Raw genomic sequence first — 5,530 nt, 5'->3', positions numbered from 1 at the left:
AAAATTGTTCAAAATTCATCTAGAAACTCTTCCGAGACTTGTGATAAATCCTTTAAATGCCTGCACTATCAAAAACAAAAACTCACCCCGGAATTAAACGGAAACAAAATAAAACATAAACAAACAAAATTTCAAAAATAAGCAAAATCATAAAATAAAATAAAATAAAAACATGAACCTCTCGGGATTGCCTCCCGAGTGCGCTTTATTTTTGGTCAAAAGCTAGACCGTGGCCCGGAATTTATGGAGGAGTGGTGAACATGATTTGTTCCACCACTTGATCCGTCAAAGGTCCAAGATACGGTTTGCACCGTCGTCCATTTACCTTGAAGACTTCACCACTAGCATTCTCCAATTCCAAAACTCCATGACTTGCCACACTTCGAATTTTGAAGGGACTGCTCCAACGAGACTTCAATTTCCCGGGAAATAATTTGAGGCGTGGGTTGTAGAGCAAGACAAACGACCCTTCCGAAAACGTTTTAGGAACGATATGAGCATCGTGCCATCGTTTCGTCTTTTTCTTGTAAAGCTTGGCGTTTTCGTAGGCATTTAACCGAAATTCGTCCAACTCATTGAGTTGAAGCATACGTTTCTCCCCCGCCGCTTTAAGGTCAAAATTGATCTTTTTTATGGCCCAATATGCTCTATGTTCAAGTTCCACCGGAAGATGGCACGCTTTCCCAAAAACAATACGATATGGAGACATTCCGAGAGGCGTTTTAAAAGCCGTACGATATGCCCATAATGCATCATCTAGTTTTAGCGACCAATCTTTCCTTGTGTTATTAACCGTTTTCTCTAGAATTCTTTTTAGCTCATGGTTAGAAACTTCAACTTGCCCGCTTGTTTTGAGGATGGTACGGAGTAGCGACCCGATGATAGACTTTATACTTCCGCATCAAGGCATCGAATTGCCTATTGCAAAAGTGAGATCCATCGTCGCTTATTATTGCTCTAGGAGTCCCGTATCAATTCATCAAACGTTTGAGAAAATCCAACACAACTTTGGCATCGTTAGTGGGTAATGCTTCCGCCTCTACCCATTTTGAAACGTAATCTACGCACACCAATATGTATTGCTTTCCAAACGACATAGGAAATGGACCCATGAAGTCTATTCCCCACACATCGAAAAGTTCCACCTCTTGAATGTTGGTAAGCGGCATCTCATCTCTCTTAGATATGTTCCCCACTCTTTGGCATCGATCGCAATGACTAACAAAGTTGTTTGCATCGCGAAATAGCGTAGACCAAAAGAATCCGCACTCTACCACACGAGCGGCGGTCCTTGATGTACCATAGTGACCCGTATAGTCCGACGAATGGCATTGACTAAGTATAGGCATCATCTCTTGTAGTGGTACACATCTCCTCAAAATCCCATCTCCACACACCTTGAAGAGGTACGGTTCCTCCCATAGAAACCGTTTAGCGTCGCTCAAGAACTTCTTCCTTTGGTGGTAAGTCAAGTCCGGTGGCATTATTTCGGAAGATAGATAGTTTGCAATATCCGCATACCATGGTGTTTCTACTTCCGAAAGTACCATCAACATCTCATCCGGAAATGTTTCATTAATCTCTACACCACTTATAATTGGTTCCAGAATTTCTAACCTTGACAAGTGGTCGGCGACAACGTTCTCCGTTCCTTTCTTATCGCGAATTTCGATGTCAAACTCTTGCATAAGAAGCACCCATCGGATTAGTCTCGGTTTAGCATCTTGCTTTGCAAAAAGGTATCGAAGTGCCGCATGGTCCGTATAGATGATAACTTTAGAGCAAAGTAAGTACGACCGAAATTTATCCAATGCGAACACCACCGTAAGCATCTCTTTTTCGGTGCTGGTGTAATTGAGTTGAGCACCCGCCAATGTTCGGCTCGCATAGTATATCACATGAAGCTTTTTCTCCTTCCGTTGCCCCAATACGCACCCAAGTGCTATATCACTTGCATCACACATGCGTTCGAAAGCAAGAGTCTAATCGGGTGATGAAATAATTGGGGCCGAGATAAGAGCTTCCTTCAACCTAGAAAAAGCAACAAGACAATCATTAGTAAATTCATAAGGAATGTCTTTAACAAGCAAATTAGTTAATGGACGAGCAATGGAAGATAAATTTTTGATAAATCGTCGATAAAACCCGGCGTGCCCTAAGAAGGCACGAACTCCTTTTACGGTAGTTGGTGGTGGTAATTTCTCGATGATTTCCGTTTTTTCTCTATCTACTTCAATGTCGGCCTTGGAGATTTTATGTCCCAAGACAATTCCTTCCTCTACCATGAAATGGCACTTCTCCCAATTCAAGACTAGATTGGTCTCCTCACACCGGGCCAACACTCGTTCAAGATTATTCAAGCACATCTCAAAAGAGTCCCCGAATACCAAAAAATCATCCATGAAAACCTCCATAATATCTTCAATCATATCGGCGAGGATGGAGGTCATACATCGTTGAAATGTTGCCGGTGCATTACAAAGACCAAATGGCATCCTCCGGTAAGCAAACATTCCATAAGGACATGTGAAAGTTGTTTTCTCTTGGTCATCCGGGAAGATAAGAATTTGATTGTACCCGGAATATCCATCGAGAAAACAATAATAAGCGTGGTCCACTACCCGCTCCAACATTTGATCGATAAATGGTAATGGAAAATGGTCCTTCCTTGTCTCCGTATTTAACTTGCAGTAGTCAATACAAACACGCCACCCCGTTACCGTCCTAGTGGAAATTTGCTCACCCTTCTCGTTTTCAATCACCGTCATTCCCCCTTTCTTTGGAACGCATTGAATGAGACTAACCCACGCACTATCGGATATGGGGTATATAATTCCGGCGTCGAGAAGTTTTACTATCTCTTTGTGCACGACCTCCTTCATATTTGGATTCAAGCGTCGTTGTCTTTGAGCCGATGCTCTTGACTCACTTTCTAGGTGGATCTTGTGCATGACCACCGATGGACTAATTCCTCGGATGTCTGAAATTTGCCAACTGATCGCCAATATATGTTGCTTCACCACCTTGACAACTCTCGCTTCTTGCGTTTCCGACAAGTTGTTTGAGATGATGATGGGAAGTGTCATGTTGTCGCCTAAAAACACATACCGTAAGTGAGATGGTAACTTTTAAGCTCAACCTTTGGTGGAGAAATAGAAGAAGGTGGTGTCACGCTCTCTCTTCTAATCAAATTTTCGGCTTTCGGCTCATCTTCTTTGGAATATTCTTCCCCGGTGGCCTCATGTGTCTCATCGGAATAAAATATGACTTTTGAAACCGGGAAAAGTTCTTCCACGATTCCATCAATCATATCCAATTTCATGCATTCTACCTCCTCAAAAGTGTTGCGCATGATCCTTTTCATATCAAACTCCACTTTGTCATCATCGATACGCAAAGTGAGTCGTCCGGCGTGCACATCTATCAATGCCCTCCCCGTGTTCATGAAGGGACGCCCAAGAATCATAGGGCATGCTTTATCCGCCGCATAGTCAAGTACGACAAAATCCACCGGAAAGATGAATTTGTCTACTTTGACTAGAACGTCTTCTACCACTCCGTATGGCTTTTTGAGTGAATGGTCCGCCAATTGAAGCATCATCGATGTTTGCTTCAATGTTTGATCACCAAAAATATCCCTGAAAAGAAACAAAGGCATTAGATTGATACTTGCCCCTAAATCACATAGACAATTAATTGAATTTAAATCGCCTATTTTGCATGGAATTGTAAAACTCCCTGGGTCCTTAAGCTTGGTGGGCAAGTCACTAAGGATGAGTGAGCTACAATTTTCCGTTAGGGAAATTGTGCCTTTGTCGTCCCAACTCCGTTTCTTCGTTATGATTTCTTTGAGAAACTTCGTGTATTGAGGCATCTCATGCAAAGCATCCGCAAAGCTTATGTTGATTTGGAGTTTCTTGAAAATTTCCAGAAATTTATGGAATTTTTGGTTTCCGGCATCTTCTTTAATCGTCCCGAGAAAGGGACCTTCGGCACAAATGGAGGAGGAGGCGGCGGTTTAACATATGGAAGTTCGGTTACTTCCTCCTCATTTGTTCCCGTTGTTAGATCGATTGCTTTCTCTTTACTTGCATGTGGATCATCAAGTTCTTTCCCGCTTCGGAGTTCAATAGCTTTGACTTGCTCCCTTGGATTTAATTCTGTTGTAGACGGTAAACCCCCTTGAGCTCTATTTTGAAGCGAGATGGCAAGTTGAGAAATTTGAGTCTCGAGATGGTGATTGACGGAAGCTTGGTTCTTAAAACCGGTTCTAACTTCCTCAATAAGCTTGCCAATTTTTCTCCCCTCATCCGTATTCCGATTTTGAAAACCGGGTGGGTGTTGTGGTCGGTAGTTGTTGAAGTTGCCTTGGTTTTGTGGACCACGGTTTCCTCCTTGGAAATTTGCTCCTCCCATATTTGGGTTGGCATTGGCTTGACCCGAATTGTCCCTCCATGAAAAGTTAGGATGATTCCTCCACCCCGGATTATAGGTGTTGGAATATGGGTCATTGCCTTGCCTTTGCCCATTGACATAGTTGACTTGCTCATTTGAGTTTTGATGTAGGACGGGGCAATCCATTCCCGAATGATCGTGCCCATCACAAGTCTCGCACCCCATTTGAACTACCGCAAGTTGAGCATTCCTTTGATTTGCTTGTTGTTTGCACATCTCGAGTTGTGCTAGAAGTGTCTCATTCTTTGCTTTCATTGCTTCAAATTCTTGGGTTTGCTCGAGGGTCATTATACCCTTTTGAGGTGGTTGCCTCAACCGCTCGGTTGACCAAGAAAAACTATTTGTAGCGAGTTCATCTAGCAAGTTATTGGCCTCATCATAAGTTTTCTTCATAAGTGATCCTCCCGATGCCGCATCAATCGTTGCCCGTGTACCCTCATTGGTACCATTGTAGAAAATAGAGACAAGATGCTCCCTTCCTAGATGATGATGCGGACAATTTCTTTGAAGCTCTTTGAAGCGTTCCCAAGCTTGGTATAGAGATTCACCATGTAATTGGAGAAAGTCTATAATTTCCTTGGTCATCCTCGCCGTTTTGCCCATAGAGAAATACTTATTGAGAAAAGCTTGTGCCAATTGCTTCCATGTTGTGATTGAGGTGCTTGGAAGTGATTGAATCCAATTCCTCGCCTTATCCCTCAAAGAGAAAGGGAAAAGACGAAGCTTGATTTGATCCTCCGTCACATTATGGATTTTGAATGTGTTGCATACCTCCGTGAATTTTGTAAGATGAGCATTTGGATCCTCGCGTTCCAATCCATAAAATTGGAAACGACTTTCAAGTAGTTGAATCGTTCCCGGCTTGATTTCAAAATTGTTAGCGATGATAGGAGGTGCAAAACATCCATAGTTGGCGTTGTCCACGTTGGGTAAGAAGAACTCACCCAAGGTACGTCTTTCGGGAAGAGGGACAACCCTCTCGTTTGGCCTATTAAGAGCTAGGCCATCATGTGGTGATGGTGGTGGTGGTGGTACAATCCCCTCGTGATTCAATGGAGGGTTACGGTTGTCCTCC

The 5,530-nt window shown here is 43.0% G+C and overlaps 1 non-coding gene across 1 annotated transcript; it reads left to right on the top strand.

Moving 5' to 3' along the window:
* Positions 1–4,936: 4,936 nt before the first annotated feature.
* Positions 4,937–5,043, top strand: LOC126654194 (small nucleolar RNA R71). Its single transcript, XR_007632450.1, has one exon. It is a non-coding gene; the product is annotated as a small nucleolar RNA R71 (small nucleolar RNA).
* The last annotated feature ends 487 nt before the right edge of the window (positions 5,044–5,530 follow it).

Source organism: Mercurialis annua, linkage group LG6 (genome assembly GCF_937616625.2).
Source record: "Mercurialis annua linkage group LG6, ddMerAnnu1.2, whole genome shotgun sequence".
Classification (NCBI taxonomy): domain Eukaryota; kingdom Viridiplantae; phylum Streptophyta; class Magnoliopsida; order Malpighiales; family Euphorbiaceae; genus Mercurialis; species Mercurialis annua.
The sequence above is the reverse complement of the archived record's forward strand: the minus strand, read 5'-3'. Positions and strand labels throughout refer to the sequence as shown.